This window comes from Triturus cristatus, chromosome 4_1 (assembly GCF_964204655.1).
Source record: "Triturus cristatus chromosome 4_1, aTriCri1.1, whole genome shotgun sequence".
Taxonomy (NCBI): Eukaryota; Metazoa; Chordata; class Amphibia; order Caudata; family Salamandridae; genus Triturus; species Triturus cristatus.
In genome coordinates, this window is record NC_140585.1 from 814519592 (window position 1) to 814539638 (window position 20047).

Below are 20047 nucleotides of genomic sequence, written 5' to 3' on the forward strand. Positions count from 1 at the left end.
GCACTACACCACTACAATGCAGATCCTCCAACAAATCGAGAGGAACTAAGACAGCTGGATTCGTGTTTTGCGCTAGCATTCTTAAATCACCCAGAACTGAAACCAGAGGGGTGACTCTGGAGTGGAGCGGGGGCTTATTCTTCAATCCGAGATCGGAGGCTGTTAAGTACAGGATGCACTGCAGTGCCATGGGGAGCCATCATAGGGGCGGGCAGTCAGTGGACTAAGTGTAAGGATGAGTGGGGTTCTACTATGCCTTACCAGAGGGGGTGGCTGTTTCCCAGTCGTGTGCCACCCTCATACTATGTAGTGTGTTTGTATTGTGAGCTGGATTGTGCCCAGAAACGGCAGAATTTTCAGTTCTCGTTGGTGTCTGAGATTAGTTTGTTATTTTATTTGTGGGCAGGGGAACTGTGGCTCGAATGTGCGCTCTGGTAGAGCAGTGTTTCTGAAAGTCACGATAGGAAGGTGTCTGGCTTGTCGCCGTGCGCGAGGGGGTGCGGGTGTGTGTGTCGCGCGAGGGGGTGCGTGTCCCGGGTGTGTTCGTCGTGGATCTTCTAGGACGGGTGTATGTTGGACCTGTAGTGTGTGTATGTGTGTTTTTCAGGAATGCTGAATGTAGGGGACGATCTGGGGTTCGGTTCCTGTTTTTTCTAGACTGAGTGATTGTTTATTCAGGCTAAGGCAACCTCTAGTTTCGTCTATGAGCACCCCTGAAGGAGCGCCTCCCACACCTCCGTCAGCTATTGTCTCGACTCCCCAGTGAACCCAGATGGTTTTCAGTTCTCTGCGTCTGCCCTGCCCTGCCAGCAGGAGTGGAGGCTGGATATATGGGTTCCCCAGACTGGGAGGTGTCATTCTGCTGTAAAAGGCCGGGTATGCGGCTGTCACCTAAAGTCCCACCTCCTGGACGCAGGACCCTACGGGCAGGAAGGCGGCCTCTCACCGAACTACCCACCCCCTCCATGCTAGCCTGAGGACATGGGTGGGCTCTCGTGAACTCTACTCCCCCTTTAACCCCCTCCTAGCCTGGTATGAGAAACACGGGCAGAGGGAGGCGGGGTCTCACTGTACCCTGCGCGTACCTCATCCCTGGCAGACATGCGGGCCCTCTCTCAGCACCACAGCCCTCACAACTCACTTCCCAGGCCCTGGGAGTGGTTTCTCTGCTCGGCAGGGGAGGGGCGGATTTCTATCCGCCTGTGCAGACGGGCGTGCCTCAGAGGCTGTCTCGCTACACCCACCTCCCACCGAGCTGTCTTTATTTACAGTCATTTTTTCAGCGCCCCATCTGAACTGCCAATGACGTATCGGGATTGTCATGGGGGGCGGCGGCGGCGGGAGGGGAGGGCGGGACATGGCGCTCTCTCCAGCCTGTGATGGGGCAGTGGGCGCGGCCACCATAGGAGGAGGAGGCCGCGAGGGGGGTAGCGGCAGCCCCTTCCCAAAGTGCGGTCACTCCCTCTCACCCCTCCCCTGCAGCAGCCATGTTCACCAGGAAACGACAGGCTGTTCCTGTCTAAGCCAGCTGGAGGACGGGGGTCGGGGGGAGAGGGATCCCCGGGTACAGCAGCAAGGATGTCCGATCTCCTTCCTTGCTCCCCCACGAGATCGAGGAGCCTGCACGCCCTGCCCCCGTCACTGCACACGCACAGCCGAGCTGGCACGGGCTGTGTGTAAGGACGGCTGGCTGTACAGCAGGAAATCGCCTTCATTTTCCACACCCCACCGTCGCCCACACAGGACATGAAAACAGGATCTCGGAGCTTTGGGGGAGTCGTTGTCACTGCTTTTCTTTTTTCCTCATTTTTTCTGCACATGGCGTGCTGTTTGCTCGGTGGGAGGTGAGTTTACTGTATTTACAGAAGGGGAGGGGGCATCTCTTTCTAATGCTGTGTAGAGAGACGGGTGTTATTTACACTATACAAAAATTCGAATAATCGAGTGCGATAGGTCTTGAGATGATAGACGTTTTTATAAATTGTCTCAAACCATCCCATGCATTGCCTGCCTTCCTTCCTTCTTGAATGCCGTTCCCGAATGTCCGCAAATACCCTGCTAAAATAGCTTATTGGGGTAGGTACCGCTTTCTATAATCTTCCAACCATTATTTCGGCAGCCTTGATGACATAACCCCTATGTGTAAAGCGCACGCTCACCCAAGGGTATCTTGGCGTTGAATAACAGATGTTTATTATTACCCAACTCAATGGTACTTATTTTATCGACCTCGGAAGGCTGTGGACCCGCTGGGATTTTAACCGGTGACCATAAGGTCAAACACAGGTACCTCCAGTTGGATGCATTAGGCCACTATGCATCCAGGCCCTGCTGTCCCCGCTGAAATGAGTACTGTTGAGCGGAGTGATAATAACATCTAATAGCACCTTTTATCTAAATATCAGGCGAACATTCAGCATACATGCTGTCAATAAAATGCCGAGAGGTTACAAAATAGACAATTTGCTCAATGGACAGGCCTTAGCATTTGATCCTTTCTGTTAAGGTAGGTTAGTTGGTTAACTGCTAGGTGCAGCGATCTGTGTGCAGCCTTCTGGTGAAAGGTTGCAATCCCGGCATGGGTGACTGACAGTCTTCTGTCCATCGGAACACCCTTAAAGAGCACATTGGACATGGAGAGAAACGTTACTGCTTAAGCCTCACCAGAGATCTGTGTTTGTGGGGCGCGTTCTTCATTTACTGTCATAGCCGCTCCTAGTCCTGACATGCAGTCGAGACGGTGGGAATCTGTCTGGGTGGGCAGAAAGTGGGCCTGTGGAATGACAGATGAGTACCCCCTCTTCTAGGAGGGCGAGGCATTGGCCGTGAATGCCCTTTTCTGCATGGGTGTAATGGATTGATAATTCCAGATCATGGGTTTAACTGTAAATGTCAATCACCACTTATATGCTATTAGCAGATTTGGCCGTCTGGCTAAGCTGTTATTAGAGATGTTGGTGCCATTCTTGTTTGCCTTCCTGTGCAATGTGTGTTGCCACAGTGATGGCCGGACGAGTCTCACTAGTGTGTATAAGATGGGTTATGCTATTGTCTAAGTGTGATAGACAGGAATGATCCTTGTTTTGAGATTGCGTAGGTTCACTACTAATGCGCCTCTTGTTTCTCCTTTGCGTCAGGACCGGCAGGTGAAGGCGCTGCAAGACAGCGGGAGATTTTTCCAGATATCGCTTCTGCGGTGCCCAGGTCTGCGAGAGCAGGCCAAGGGTGCCCACTGTCACCCATCACACTGCCTCCGCTCAATACCACCACCGCGACCGCTGCCACCACTGCCACCTACAAGGTAAGTCTAGTGCATGGGCCTATGTGGGGTGCAAAGAGGCAGGGGAAAATATAGAGGCCGCAGTTGTTCATTGTTGCCCAGAAGGAAACCTTGGAAAACCTGAGGTCCAGCACTCTGGTGCTTCCAGCATGCGAAGTGCACATTAGTCCCAGGCCAGGATATCCGGTACCCTTGGGTTGTACTCCAGAGAGGCGCACCAATCCGGAGACCAAGGTTTCCAAACTCTGGTATTTAAGATGCACAGAGGCAACATCCGGTTGGTATGGTGATGAATAGAGAGGGCTACACAGGCCTACACCAATGAGGGGCTGATGTTCAGAGCTTGTGGTGGAGGTAGCATTTGCAAGACCCAGCTGTCTAGCAATATAGGGACAAGCATGGGTGTCCATTATTCAGTAATCTAATGGCGGTTGGGTGGGGACATGCGAAGAAGTAACAGGGCAACTATAGCATGTACCTGAGACCCGCCCAGTGTGCAAAACAAACAACTCAGCCTTCCCAACATGTAAGAATTAGGACTGGAAGACCCTGAAGTTATCTGCTGTTAATTCATTGACATGGGCATTTTCCCAGCTGCCATTTTTTGGCCAGATGGAGTTCAAAAATAGAAACATAAGAATGTTTTGGGATCCACAACCCTCAAACGTTTCACGAGATATTGCCCACCACTCCCAGATGCTGCCAGTTGCATCCCCAAAAAGTCCCCAAGAATGCTTCTGAGAATCCCCCCTCCTCTGTGCCACCTGCCTCTCAGTATTAATAGACGGAAGTCCGTGTGCAAGTTTCAGACAGGCTGCCAGCTGGGCAGTCGGTCTCGGTTCTGTCAGTGAGGCAGAGGGCGTGGATGCGGCACCTGCCAGCAGGTACTGATCCACCCAGAGATTGCATGCTTAAAAGACTGTTTCCTGCAAAGTGTTCGTGGCGCAGTCTGGCCTTCCTACCTGCTCGGCAAACCGTGCTGCCATTTTCCATTGTTTGCATAAAATATGCAGCACAGCTCTGAGGTTAACGCCGCTGTCATTCGTTGTTTCAGCCCCTGGCTTTTGTGATAGTGGGTTACCTATGGTTGCTTGGGTCGGCCCTGAAGGTGGATGTGTGTTTTGCCAGCTTGCCATGGTTTTTTATAGTGTGTGCGGCGCATTGTTCTCGCAGCAAGAGTGTCACTTGTGACGGGCGCAGAGACTGCGATTGCAAATTGCCCTTTGTTGCACGACGGATGCAGGGGGCTGTTTCATGTGTATTGACGCTTGTATTGTAGTCTCGACCAGCCGCCGTGCCGGGGAGTTGGATGCACGAGCGATATAGGGCTGATCTCAGACAGACACGTGACAGACACCCTGAGTAGTGTGGGAATAGGTGCTTATCTGTAAGAGCTGAGATACGGGGGTTACCCTGCAGGAATGGTTTTTCCATGCCGGTTCACAAGTGTTGGGGCTATTTATGGACTCGACAGCCCCTTCCCCTTGCTCAGGAGCGATGGGACGGACAGCTCCATATGTCATGGTATATGTCAGCGGCAAAATACCTGAGCGACTTGTTTTCAGCAACCGAGACTTGCCACATTCTCGTCCCGACGTATGGCTTCTTCCAGCCACCCTCCTGTAGATTGGCACAAACTCGCGACAGATTGGTCTGGGAACATGCCTTGCTGCTGGAGGCATGTTGAGCCACCCGTTCATGTGTGCGCTTCCACTGTGAACAACCACATTGTTGCCTTGGTGAACAGCCGTCCTTGGACTGCACTTGGGAGTCAGCACAGCTGCGGGATTCGGGTCACATTTTAAGGGAAGTACCGTAGAAACGTGATGCTTATAACGAACCTAAAGCAGGTAATGCACAGCAGAATGTTGTTTTCATTTGTAAAAAAAAAAATGTGTTTCGTGGGCATTTTACTGTCCCCGAAAAATTGCACCCCACATTACGGACTCTCAGCCCTATTTTTGTGTGTTGACTTGTTTAGATCACAGTGCTAACACTAAACTACAAAGAGGGAAGGTGTCGAGGAAAAATACTAATTTGTTAAAGTAAGAGTTTGGCTGTTTGTCTCTGCAACAAATAAATTCCCCCGAGTTTCTAAACGTTGTCCACGCCCAGAGACCTGTCTGTCCATGACCTTTCATATCCACTTCCTGTGGACTGACGTGCTCACGGGGCCTCCGCTCCAGGCCATTTCCTTTCACTCCCAGCCTAAGCCCCCTGAGTGAATCTTGCACTTTCCTCCCCCACCTACAACGCCAAGAATCAATTCAAACGAGTGTTTTCCCAAACAGGTGCAGACTTTAGCTGTCCTCCCTATTGTCATGACCGGCTGCAAACTTCCTAGGCCTCCCCCATCAACATACATATGTTGTGGCGGGCTTTCTCAAAATATTGTCCTCTAGTCATTGCTGAGTGTCTCAATAATCTCTCATGTGCCCGAGCTGATATTCAGCCATTAATGCAAATATTAATGTCTGTCCCATGGTATTTCTTCGGTTGCCTTTTATTGCTTATCCTCTGCATAATTACGTTTTTAGATTTCAGTGGCCGGAGATCTTCTCGCACAGCAACCCATTAAGTAAATGTGTAATTGTAAGTTTTGCAGCCTTGGATTCGCTTTCATACACAGTTTAGCTGTCTGGTGTAACAACCGCCGGCTTCTGCCCACACCTACTAGGAAGCCCCAGGCCATCCGTGTCCCGCTCAGCCGGGCCTAGTGGCCTTCCACGTTTGCCATTTTCCTTTCCTAAGAATTAACTTGTACGCAGGGCCTGTGGGTTGCCCAGCACATCATTTTTTTGATTAACGCAGACCTCCTCTGTACTCTCCAAAACCAGGTAGATTGCATAAACACATAGAGTGTCGCTTCAGCACAAAAGAACCCTTCATGTACACACCTCTTGTAATAAAAGACATGCCACATTTATTTATTCTTGGCTTGCAAGTTTGCTGTTTGGAGTGCGTCTTGTGATCAGATTATAAAAACCCTGGAAGCATCGGATCCAGTGTAGAAACAGAGCCCCCCCCCCCTCCCCCCCCCCCAGCAGGACAGTCACTTTCATGTTTAGTATGCACACCTCTCACTAACAGTCTTTACTGTTATAGAAAAAGACGCAAATGTCCATGATTCTTCTCGAGTGTGAGTGCCTCTGCAGTAATTGCTACTTTGAGGGTAGTGTTCAGTGACACAAACGTGTATTTTCATGAATTGTTAAAAACAATATTTTCATGACAGAGAGCGAAACAGTCTTTCCACCTTATTTCAATTTTCCCAAAAACGTAACACCTCACCCAGCCCGTTAAGTTCGAATGTTGACACCGTCGCGGCAAAGTGTCACCTCTCTAAGTACCGCATTAAAGCAATCAACAGCAGGCCAGTGAGCTTATGTAAAGTGTCTGGCCTGGTCTCCAACTCCCCCCACCCCCGTCTAGCGATTGTAGCTGCTTTTGATCTGTTTGGGCTGGAAACATTCAAGAAAGGCGCAGCCTTCCAATCCTGGTTTTCCAGGGCATGTTTGGAAGTGTCAAAATGCAAAGTGCAGCTGGCTAAAAAAAGCCACATCTGATGGTAAGCTGCCCCAAGAGAAATGCACAGCATAGCATTGGCATCTATGTGCAGAGGCCACCCCTTTGAGGGCTAGAAGAATATTGCTCTCTGCCCTAGGAAAGGTGTGTCCAAAGTAGGGCCAACCGAAGAGGACCTGTAGTAGATTCTTAGGATAATCTGTGACTAGGCAAATAAGTTACATTTACTGTATGTAAACATATTTTATGTGGATGTCATAAAAACGAGTATGGACACGCAGCTAATATGGACATTCATGGCTTAGCTGTTTCTTGAACTTCATGAAAAGTTCAATCCACCATCGATTTTCTTGAATCCTGGTGAGTTTTTATTGTAACCACAGACACATGTCTAGCTGCAGTAGAAACAAGTATAGATCGCCATGTTAACCTCTTGAGTGCCCATGACGAGCTGGTCTCGTCATGGGCCGCGGTTGCGCTGTGCCCATGACGAGACCAGCTCGTCATAAACCCCGCCCGCTAATGCAACGGCCGGCACAGGGCGGGGAAAGGGGCGGGCACTCAAGGGGTTAAGGTTGAATGCAAAAAGGCCCAATCATGAAATCTGGTTTAAGACACTCCACCAGCTCCACATCGGATTTCAAATGCAAATTCTTGGTCCTCGGCACAATCTAAGCCTCTTCCATTAGGCATTGGCCTAGGACACTTGCAGACAAAGTTCCTGTACGTATGATTAGCAAAGACGTCTCTAATCAAGACATACCTAACTAACGTCCACAGAAATCCATATTGGCAAAATCATGAGAGCAGGTCTTTCAGAGTTCGGTGTCCCTGACCCTAGAACACTCTCAATCCATTCTTGAAAGCAGGAACCTCAGTTAGAGAACTACTGATTCAAGTCACAAGCTGGGGTTGGAGAAGCTAAGACCCAATAATGGAGTAGCACCAGACACAGCTTCAGCACACACATCCCTACAAGACTCTTAACTACCTGTGACCCGCAATGTACGTCCTACTGCTGTCCTTTCTCCCTCAACTCCACTTATTAACACTACGATCATACCTCAGTCCCACAGTCACCTTCCAGTCACAGACATCTATGGTTCGCTTCTGTTACACAATCAATCTCTTCTACTATCACTTACACCACTAACTGTCCCAGCACACAGTCCACCCTTGGCAAATCATTTTTATAAACAATGGAGCGTCTAATATGCAAAAGTCCTAATATACAAGTTTGTAAAAGGTGGTAGATAAGCTGATGGAATGCTACTATTCAGGAAACAAGTCATTGTGGACATTGTTAAACTTTTGAATATGGGTTTGGAAAGGCTTTTTTGCTTGTAGTTTATAGGTTTTACTGGGCTTCTGTAACTAGGTCTGCTCTCCCTAGTTTACCTTAGTTGGTAGGGGTTACCCACGCTCTTAAAAAGAAGCTTCTGAGGGACTGTTAGGTCTGTACCATGTATTTAAACAGGTGGGGGCCAAGAAGGAAATCCGGCCCTCAAGTGAGGTACAAAGCCTTCACTGTCGGCATGCTGGTGCTTCAATTGGTTCAACCATTCCCAGCCAAGGGTAACCCTTCCTTGGCTGCCCACTAATGCCGGAATCATTAATACCCTTGCTTTGTGCAATCTCGGGGAAAAAATAGGTGGTGGCTACCATTTGTAAGAGAGGCAGCATTCTATCCCAAAGCTACCCGCCTGCAAGTTAAACTTCGTGCTGTGCTAGGATTAGCCTACTCCAAACAACCCTGGCCAGGATTTCACGCTACCTGTCCAAAAGAAGTTTGTAATGTGGTGGTAAAAGGTGACGCGCTGGATGGAAATCCCATGAGAGGTTCCCAAGATAGCTTGATCATCGTTCTCCAGTCCACACTGCTCTGCCTGGCTGATACTCACAGACACCAGAACAGCTACTGGCTGTTCAATCACCACTCAAGATTGGTTAGATAGCTATGGCTAGAGTGGGACATTTGTTATGCCCCATTTGGATTTCTGTCTTAAATTGCATTTGTCCCTAGCAGTGCACCCTTTTCCCCATACATTTCTGCAAAAATTAATAAAAAGCCAAAGATTGTTTTAGTATCCATAATTTAGTAAGGATTAGTGCAATGATCACTTTGCCTATTTGTTTTATGCAATCCTGTGGCAGAATAAAAGGCTGCTGTCATCTTGGCCTTCTAGTTTGTTACTCATCTTAGTAATCATCACTATGTAGATGATGATCCTAGTCCAAACTCTTCTTTGGGAAGCTGCATCAAAGTATCATTTCTTCTTTCTGTACTAAATTGAGAAGTGGTCTCGCCCTTTACAGTGGCCTTCCCATTCGAATGCACTGCTGTTACTGGGTGGGCTTAGTTGCACTATTGTGTGAATAGTACGTGTACCCCGCCAATTCTCTAACCTCCGAAAGGAATATGTAATTTGTAAAATTGGTTGCCATTGTGCAAACTGAAAAGGTCTCTTCTCTTAGTCCAAGCCTGTTTCTGGTTGGCATGCAGGTGAAAGAGCATTTTCTTATCATCAGTTGTCAGTGCCACTTCATTGCCTGTGGTGCATGCTTTCCACTCAGCTCCTTTGGTGTTATGGCACTAAAATGGTGCACAGAGTTCAGGCTGGGTTTTTTAGCATCCACGTACTCTGTGGTTCTGTCTGCTCCACTACAACTTTGTGATGTGCCTTCATCTCACTGTCAACTGTGCCTGATGCTGTTAGAGAAACCAACTGTACCAAGTGAGGGAAGCAGAGCAACAGTTTTATCAGAGCGAGGCGGTCTGGTCATGTGTAGGGGCATCTGATGCGAGAGGTTAAATTTGCCTTTCATGCAGTGCCAACCTCTGCCTTATTAGTTGCTCAAGTGTGGTGATGAAAGCATTACTTGAGCAACTTTCAGTTTGTGGTCTTTGTCTTTTGCAGTCATGTGTTTACCAGCTAAGTGACAAAACTTTGAACTTTTTCAATGAAAGATAAGGGTCTATTAAGGAAGCCAATTTGGGAGATTGAAGCGCAGGGGCTGTACGGTCAAAAATGTTACCCAAAGATCAAAGGCAATCCCATATATAGATAGAGCACATAAGCAGCAGGCCAATAAACCATGAGCTCTAGATTGGCTACAGTGTTCTCGAGCTCCCTTCTTAATTATAGAAAATTAAAGAGCTTGTGCAGTGCGGGTGAATGTGAAAAATAAAAATAGAGAAGGCAGCCTGCCAACTTCAGCAAATTGCAAGTTTTTTCCAGGAGTTTGTTTCCTCCTCTGAATTTCCTATGGTGACACTTGTGCTTTCACTGGGACAGAGGGGACATGATGTCGATTTCCTTATGTAGGGGGCACAGATAAGGCCACAAGTTCATGTTCGGGGGCAGGGGGTGTCGACATGGTTTTTGACTCCCTGTAGACACAGTCTTCGAGCAAAAGCAGGAGGTCAGGGTGCAGTGGAGCATGTTCAGCCTTTCTGAGCTTGGGTTTAGGACAGTATCTTAGAGCGGGCTTGTAATCTGTAAGAGCATCGTCGGCTGTAGGCAACATGCATGACCGCAAATCCAGCATAGTGGAGATGCAACTTACAAGCTACTGTCTGGCATTTATTACGAAGTGGCTGGACCTCAGTATAGAGGGGAAAGTTAGGAAAGAGGTCACATATCCCAGATGCCTTTTTAGTGAATTTTACAATTCCTTGTAACAGATCTTCTTTTGCAAAACTAAAGTGATGAAAGGCCGGGCTTCAAAGTGGCGACTTCTTGTATTGGCTCTTGAGTCGGGGTCTGGAGCATTTTTTCCAGCTTCATAGGTTCTTAGATGTTCATGCTCTGTACATCAGTAATGCATCCCTCTGGGTCATCCATATGCAGCTCATCCCCAGTTCCCTGTGCTTTCCCTCATAGTACAGCAGCGGTAAACCCTTCTCTGCTTTGGCAAGAGATAGTCTAGAGTTAATTCGTTCAATGTATTTTGAGAGTGTGAGACAAGCCACCAGTCCTGAAGGTAGAGACCTTTGGAGAGGGTTGGAGAGTCAGAGAACGAGGCATCTACTGACCTATTCTTCACATCATGGACTGCCTCCTTCCATCCTCATTCCTTTGTAGCAATCCCTGGCTCCCCATTACACTTCTCTCCTCCCCCAAACCCTTCACTTCTCCCCCAGGTATCTCTACCTCTCACTAATTAACAATATTGGGAGGTTGAGCCTCCTCGGCCTCTCCTGCTGGAAGCTAGACCGGCTAGCTAGCGCTGCGGTTGCGCCACTACTGGAGCTCTGCTACCAGCCTAGTTTGCTGGGCTGTGGGTCAGTGAATATTTTTCCATCCCCGCTTTTCAAATAATAAGTTTTTACATTTGAAACACAGTTCATTCTTGTAAAAAGAAACTTCTGTTGATCTAAGAGTTTAGGCCTCTGCTTTTGCAGCAGGTATGATTTTGAGGGAGATAGCCTTCTTAATCGAATTTTTTGGATTAGAAACATGCAGAGAATGAATTGTGCATTGAGTTCAATTCTTGTCACCTGAAGTTCCTCACAGAGCCCTGAGCACAGAGCTCTCTCTCTCTCTCTCTCTTTCTCTCTTTCTCTTTCTTCTCTCTCTCTTTCTTCTCTCTCTCTTTCTTCTCTTTCTCTTTCTCTCTCTCTTTCTCTCTTTCTCTTTCTCTCTCTTTCTCTCTCTTTCTCTCTTTCTCTTTCTTCTCTCTCTCTTTCTTCTCTCTCTCGCTTTCTTCTCTCTCTCGCTTTCTTCTCTCTCTCGCTTTCTTCTCTCTCTCGCTTTCTTCTTCTCTCTCTCTTTCTTCTTCTCTCTCTCTTTCTTCTCTCTCTTTCTTCTTCTCTCTCTCTCTTTCTTCTCTCTTTCTTTCTTTCATCTCTTTCTTCTCTCTCCCTCTTTCTTCTCTCCCTCTCTTTCTTCTCTCCCTCTCTCTCTTTTTTTCTTTCTTCTCCCACCCTGAACAATCGTTTGTGCCAATGGGTACTCAAGTGCTTTGCATATAGATAAAGGTTTCACCTTTGTCTGAGACATTGTCTGCAGGAAACGTGGACCGGGGCGTGCAGGAAGGAGCAGAATGCGATCTGGAGGAAGGCAGGGTTTTGAAAAGAGGGTGATGACATCCGGCCCAACACCAGAGCCTCTTCCTCCGGCGAGTTCAAAACGTGGTCAGGTAGAACTGGAGGAGGAGGTAGCCAGACTGAACCCACCTTCCTCGAGAACACTAACATGAGTGCATTAATACAAGAAACTAACTGATGTGCACTCGGTTGTCAACTCATTTATGAGCGGCAACTAAGTGGGGTTTCTTAGAAAAGAGTTAGTCCCCATAAAGGTAACAATGGCATTGCAGTAATTTCACAATGGGAAACGTTAAAGAAAGGGCTGTTTTAGGAGGCAGCAGTAGAGTTGTGTGTGGCATCAGACCTGGATCGGGTGATACCCTATTCAGGCTTAAACCTGGACTTGTTTAACTCATTAGTGATCTTAGAGTGACTGTCATGCATTAGCATGATTACATTGGAAGTCTGGTTTCAGTCACATTGATGGGTCACTGGTTCTGTGAGTTACAACTCAGATACGATGCTTGTGACATCGCCAATCCGCATTCACGTTTCTTTGGGTCTAGGCTGTTTCCCTCGCTGGACAGGCTCCACATTCAGGTCACCACCAGTAAGGACCTACATTTTTCAATAGGGGCCAGACTAGCACCTCCTGGACAACAGCAGTCACTTGTCATTCAGCCAGCGCCTGCAAACTCAAAGGAAAAGGTGATCAAGTGACAATCTTACCTACTTGTAGAGTACAGTGCATGTCACCTAAACTGCGTTAAAAACGCCAATGGCTGGCACTTGGCAAGGCTGGGCAGAAGGGCTAAGCCATTTCTGTGCAAAGTCTTTTCTAAACACAGCAGCTGCCATCTGTGTAAATGAAGTGCAAAAAGACAGCCGAAATGGCACGTTGCTCTTTAAGTGAATTGATCCTCAGACTGGTTGTTTGCACTGGCTCGTGTTGGGCCTGCAGGATCTAGTATTGCTAACACCGGTAGGCGAGTGCCCGCTGTGTGGGAAAAGCAGGGACTGGTTAGATAGGAATTATTATAGACCAACAGTTCCTTTAGGGCAAAAGGAGAATTTCAAGGCCAAATTCCCCTCCGTCCCCTGTCCCATAAGGGATACGGAGACTCGTATTATAAGAACCACCAGCGTTTCTGTGAGTCTACAGTAATACTGCAGTATGCTCTTGTTGATTTGGGTAACTGAGCCTTAGTTTCCGTCCCTGCGAGGCCCCGCTGATTCGGTTATACAATGAGAGCAAGGCCTGCTTGATGTTGGAGCACTCAATCTCAGTTGCAAATTTGAAGGGAAACTCCCATAACATGGCCCGTGCTTTCTCCCACACACCTGCTCGCCCTTTTGAATCCTTGTTCAGAGTTCTAGAGAACCTGGGGAGAAGATGCTGAGGATGGGTACAGCTAAAGCTGGCATCAGGCCATCTCAGCATCCATGTTAGAAGCTCTCACTTTATCCAGTTGGATGGGGCTTAGGTCAGAGGAAACTGCATGATAGCCACAGGGACAAGTGGGTGAGAGTTATTCTTAGACACAGTGGGTGCTTCCCCGGCCACCCTTCCCTCATATCTTTTTCAGATTAGATCCCTGTAATTCAATATTCTGTATAGTCATCACTGTATATTACCGAACCGGATGAGGTTGGAATAGGGCACCATGACATGGACAGGGTAGAGTGGATGGAGTGAGCACCAGTGATGAGTGAGGTGAGAAGTTGCCTGGCGGCAGTCTTCAGTTGGGAAGGAGGGAAAGTGATAGAAGAAGCATAGTAGAGGTGCAGCAGCGAGCACCAAGGACTGCCTGGGGTGGCAGGAAAAGGATGGCAGATGAGCTCACATGTTAATGGCATAGCGCCATTGTCAGAGAATGGTCACAGAATGAGACCACAAAGGGAAGTGAGATGGTGACATGGATTAAAGAAGGAAAAAGAAGGGAGCTGGGCACAAAGTAGCCTGGTAACTTTGACCAGATGAGAAACAGTAATGGGCAGTGGGCCAAAAAGAAGGGTTTTTTCATGGCATTGGAACATCGTTAAAGTGTACCGAAACGAAGCAGGATGAAAACTGGACTGGGCGGTGGGCAAGTTGGAAAACAGTATAGCAATTGGGACTGGGTGGAAAGAGGACACTTCATCAGGAAGTTAATATCAAGGGGACAGACCAGCGCATTGGAATCCAACAGGGCTAGTTCGTGTCCTCTTGAAGGACTGAGAAGTGAGAATTGCGTACAGGGTGTGGAGTGCTGATGCAGCCACCCATGTTGGATAATTCCACGTTTCTAAACACGGAAGCTTCAACATCAGTGTTATCAGCTACTGCAAGCAAAGAGGAACTCTATGCTTATGACTTCAGCGTGACCCGTCTATATTTGCATCTCAGTTTATTTCCAGCTCATTTTCTCTACTCTATTTTATAGCATTGATCCAGGACGACCAGTTAGTCTTGTTTGGTGCATAGCTAACGTCGTGAATTGGATCTGGGGTGGTCAACTACATGTTACCCCTCCCCTTTGTAGAATACATATACATTCTTCATAAACCTGTTCTTAGGCTTGAAGGTGGAAGGGCGGCTACTACCATTTTCTTTCCCACCATGTCCTGTCGGCAACAGTAGTTGAAAGTCACGCCTCAGTTTTGATCACAAGCCGAGGGCTAGAGTCAACTATATGGTTTAATATGTAGAGCGCAGAGGATAGTGTGTAGGTGCACCCTTCTGCTCTCTAGGGCTAGAGTTGCACCGTCAGGAGTATGAAGCGGTGTGTAAATGCTACTGCAGCACAGGAGGATAAACTACATTAATGAAATTCAAGTTATTATTTGTGACATACTTACTGTTCTAGGAAAGCAGTGTTGGTTCTCAGTTTTGCCCCTTAGTAGTCATGTGAATTGAGGGACCTAGCAGGGATGCCCTCTATCCACTGCATATCATTGGGTTTCACCTACCAGACAGCACTATTGTGAATGTATGGTGGGTTTACAGCCTGTCCGTTGCTTACTATTGGTTGGCTTTATTGTCACTCTAATTAGCTTGCTTCTTATTTGATGGCTACCTTCCTCCTCTTGCTTCGCTTCTTGTGTTTGTCCCTTTCCTTGAGCGTAGTCTCTTTATGATCCTTTTCATTGGCTGACTTGTACCCTTCCACTGGTCACGTTTAGAGGGAACTACTTTTTTCTTTTTCAATATCAAGCGTTTCACTTTACTGTTCAGTTTCCTGAGTGAAAACTATTTGAAAAATAAACCATGCTATTTATAAAGATTTAAAACACAATGTAAGGTTTTGAGATATCATAAGGTATTTGTTTGCTTTTCCTCCAGTATTTTGAAATGTTTTTTTTCTTAATACTTTCTTTAAGCAATACTTTACAAACAAATATTGGCAAAGCCAACAGCTCGGCCCTCGCATTATAAAGGTGAGGTCTATTGGTTTTGCCAATGCTTATTGAATTAAGTCAGTAGACACTGATAGTGTGAGCATACATAGTATTTCGCGACAAACTGCTCTTTAGGCGTGATGTTTATTGATAGTAACAGAGGCACTGTGATGTCAATCGTGATGAGCCTCAAGTCATCATTGATGCTATCTGTGTTATTTGTGATGTAATCTGAAGTGCTAAATTAGAAGCACATTGCAGAATGGGTGATGTTTGATTTCCATGACTGGCTCATTTTGCTTTTTGTGCAAGTTAATTTCGAAACCTTAACGTGACTTCACCTGAATTTTGTTTTAAATCATTCGTATGGAAGGTGCCAATGCTCTAAGGTTTTTTCGCAATATCTGAGCGTTTTTCAACTATATTTTAATTTTATTTGCAAAAAATATTTAATGATACACCCTCGCGTTCACCTTCACACCACATTAAGTGAAGTTTTTTATTATTATGCCTAGCTGCTAACTCGATGTTGAACACTGCAAAATTATATAGAGATCACTATTCGCAATGTAAAAGGCAACTGCTCGCATAGTGGGAAGTACTTGCGCTTTCCATGAAAGGCAAGGCAAGCTTTGCCATTTTAACACTCACGTCTTTATCAGTCTTTATTAATAAGCCAATAAGCCTTTGCCCGTAGGCTAATGTTAATTCCAGAATGAGTAAAATAATGTAATGGTGCTTCTCTCTCCATGTTGTTCAGTTTTTATGGCACCTTAAAGAGAAAGTTCACAGCTGTTAACGTCTGAAAATTGGGTCATCATGTCACATTGGAAATTACACACATAGATGCACGTTTTGACATATTGCAGTTAGAGGATAACTTAAACAAAATAGTTTGTGTAACTTGTGATGGTTTAGTTGTAGATGGCTACTTTGATGAATTCAGTGATCTTTAGTTTATAGGTAGGGGTGTAAAGTACTTACTCCTGCAGACGTTTTTTGTGCGGTAGCCAGTATCCAAGTGTCTTTGTTATATATCACCCTGGATTTGAGTTCCAACGATTAGGAAAGACAAGACCACGTTCAGTGTAGGTGGTGGGCTCTACCCGGCCTCAAGCTTGGGAAGAACATCTGTGGACATGTAGTTTTCCCACAGTTTTTTAGATCTGGAGATCTGCTGGTACATTTGTTAGAGGCCATTGTGACTCCGAGCTAGGCAGTGGCTGCCGAATGGGTTAAAAGAAAGCAACTTGTATTCAAGGGCTAATTTGCATTGTCCAAGCCTCAGGGACTCACTAACACTTCAAAGTGAATAAAGAACATCTTTGTATAAAGGAACTATGTGAAATCCAGGTTTATGCTCCTCTGAAATGGAAATTGCCATTCCTGCGGGCATGAGCAGAAACACGTCCATTCTTAAAGAGATCACACGCAGAGGGATTGGTAGAATTGACCTGTATTATTTAATTGATGTCTCCTGCCAGCTCAATGGTATCCTATTCAGAATTTCAGATTTGTAAAACTGTTGACTAAGATGACCCACAGGCCTGTCTATTCATTGGCCTGGGTGTGCCGAGAATTCCCTTCAAATCCTTATTATTCTGTCAAATGTGCCTGCGCAGTGAGCACTTCTCCATGTTCGTTTGTTAGGAGAGTTTCCAAGACGCCAGTGTACACTACACTAAGCACCTCCAAGGTCTATCCATGACGTCTCACAAGGGTGTGCAGCAGTCAACTTTATTCTGTAGACAAAGACCTGAAAGTACATCCCGACAGCATCAGAATGGTTTATACCCCCCTGCAATTCAAAAAGAAATTAAAGACGGATCCCCGCACTGAGCACCACCTGCCCACAATAGGAACCTAGGTAAAGCCGGCCTCTAGCGAATGTTCTCGAATCTTCTTTTTGGCTCACACCCTATCATCAGCGCCCCATAACACTCCGGGTAGGTTTGCACTGTGCAAGTATCTCTACCTGTGTGCAGTGGCATGAGTAATGCAGGTTGAGGGTGGCTAACCCAAACATTTCACATGTTATGGGGAGTAAAGCAAGAGTAAGAAAAAGGCCACCCAGTGTGCCTTCCATCCAGTTTTCTTTCCACCCAGTTTTCTTTCCACCCAGTTTTCCTTCCACCCAGTGTGCCTTTCGCCCAGTGTGCCTTCACCCAGTGTATCTTTATCCAGTGTGCCTTCCACCTCGTGTGCCTTCCACCCAGTGTGCCTTCCGCCCAGTGTGCCTTCCGCCCAGTGTGCCTTCCGCCCAGTGTGCCTTTCGCCCAGTGTACCTTTCACCCAGTGTACCTACCACTCCGTGTGCCTCAAACCAGTGTGCCTTGGCTTTCACCCAGTGTGCCTTTCACCCAGTGTGCCTTTCACCCAGTGTGCCTTTTTCGCCCAATGTGCTTTTCACCCAATGTGCTTTTCACCCAGTGTACCTTTCACCCAGTGTGCTTTTCACCCAATGTGCCTTTCACCCAATGGGCCTCACCGAAGGTAGTCTCATGCTCAGTGGATTTCTTCAAGTCATGACTATAGGATGCTAGTGCACTTACATTTTTTATCAAGTAACACCCAACAGTTAATGCTTCCATATCCCAGGCAAAAACCCGCAACAATTCTGTATTGAGTGCTATTTTAAATGTGGCTTTGTTTGCCTGTTGCTGCCACCAAACGTGCTGTAAAGGGGAGCCACTGCGATGCTCAGCCTGCAAGGCCGAGGCACGTGAACGCTTCACCGCCCCCGTTGTGAAGTGTGCCAATTGTAGCCTGTAATCCCGGAGGCCTCGCCGGTGCTCGGAACAAACGGTGTTAACATGCAGCCGCACGGGCCGCGGCCCTGCACAATGAGCAGTAATCCTGCACTCTTAATTAGTCCGTGCTCCTGACACCCAGAGTCTTTATTTACAAGGAGACAACTGTTGCCGAGTGCAAGGAAGCAAACAAAAAACACGAGCAAAGAACCACTGCTGTTGTCAGTAGGAAGTCAAGCAAGCCCTGAAAAAACACCATGATCTCAAATATACCCCATCAACCTACAACACGTGCTGCCAGTTTTTACTTCCGAAATCAGTTGTGTGTGGAGACATTTTTATGTAGCAGATATTTTGATAGTTGACGAGTCTTCACTTTTGCCGTCTGCTTTTCAGTCTCTTATTTTTACAAGACACAGTGATTCCGATCCAACAATTTGCAAGATAGGTGTTACATTTGAGTATGAAACTGTTGTTATAAGAGAGGAGCTGGTGGTACAATGCCCTGGACCCTGCATCACAAAGAGTGGCCCTGTGCATGTGTCAGAGTTTTCGCCACCCACACCTCATCGTGTTGCCATGGAGGCGCACAGCAGGGGACCTACACAATCCTACTGTCTCCAGGCCTCTACAGCTGGCCCATGGATGGACAAACACTGACAGGTCCACAGAAGCACCTCAAGCTATCACTAAAGTGACCTCTCAACTAAACTCTGAAGCACATTGCTATCCTCATAAGGGGACTACTTAATTTGATAAGCCTGAGAGAGTAAGGAATCAGTATTACTGCACGCGTGCGGTAAGTAAAGGTGCAATACAGAATTATGTTTTTGATATTTAGGAAAATCTGTTTTTTATTGGTTGAGGTCCTCCCACTGCATAATAATGACATGTATCTGTTCAATTGAATGCCTTCCTTTTTAGGTCTTCTCTTTAGACCACTTTAGCTTTGTTTTGTCACAGGCCTTATGTCTCTAACACATAAAAATATACATACATAGTGGAGTTTGGGTCACCCCCCTGCTCTTGGTTGAATGTTTATCTCCTATCTCATTTCCCTGGTTATTTGATTGCTTTCTTCCTTATTCTTTGCGTGTCCAACCTCTGGTAGATTTCCTGTTTACTGCTGTTTGATTGGCTCACTTGTGCCCTTTTACTGCTTGTATTCAGGAAACTGCATTTTCCTTTTTTTTTTCTTCTAGCACTCTATGGAAGTGCATACGTTTATTGTTAACTCTCTCTTGCGTGCTGCTTCCCCCTCATGCTCTTTCCCACCAGGCTCTCTGTATTGCTTGCTACTTTTCCCCCACAGCAATTTAATTGCTCCCCCACTGTATTTAAAAAAACATTTTTAACCTGCCCCCCCCCCCGAGCCCTCTCCCTCTCTTTCATTGCTCCCCTGCTCCTCCCGTCCACATTTGTTCAGTGTTTTTCATTCTGGTGGGCCAGGCAGCTGCAATTTGGTGCTGGGCCGCTCCTTTCATAACATGCTCTTTCTCATCCGTTTTTTTTTTAACTAATGCTTGAAGATTGATGTCCGCCATCTTGGAATGGCTGCATCATTCCATAAGTGCATGCATCTTTAATGACACTTGAACCACGTACACATTTGCACCTAATTCCAACGTGGCATCATGGTGCAATGCCCTTTTTTCTTTCTTTTTTTTTTATGCCTTTTAACATAGGCTAAGATGTACTATATAAAAAATCTTTTTTTTTTGCGTTTTGGCTGATGCGAAATAGCATCTGCAAAAAAAGCATTAGCAAAGCCCAAAAGGTCTGTATTGCTTTTAAATGCGAAGAAATGAGATTTCTGTTTCATACCAGACAAATTGCCATGAAGTACCCCAACTGCAAAGGGAGAATATATCTCCTTGAAGGGTTTCCCTTGTCAAGAGTGGCAGCTCGAGGTTTCACAGACCTTTTTGATAAATGCACTGGTAGGTACAGTTGACACCTTCTGCAGAAACAGCATAGGACCAAGCATTGAAAATGCAATAGGTCTCGCCTTTGATTAAGTTAAAGCCATTTGCTTTGCTAATGGTATTGTATTCTAGCTTTGCATTATTTATTGTATATTTG

The 20047-nt window shown here is 46.6% G+C and overlaps 1 protein-coding gene across 1 annotated transcript in view; it reads left to right on the forward strand.

Moving 5' to 3' along the window:
• Positions 1-1402: 1402 nt before the first annotated feature.
• DYRK2 (dual specificity tyrosine phosphorylation regulated kinase 2) overlaps positions 1403-20047 on the forward strand; it is a 33444-nt gene continuing 14799 nt past the window's right edge. The window contains exons 1-2 of the mRNA XM_085653463.1: positions 1403-1844; positions 3138-3301. The gene's annotated coding sequence lies outside the window, so the exon portion shown is untranslated. The remainder of the gene's footprint in view (positions 1845-3137; positions 3302-20047) is intronic.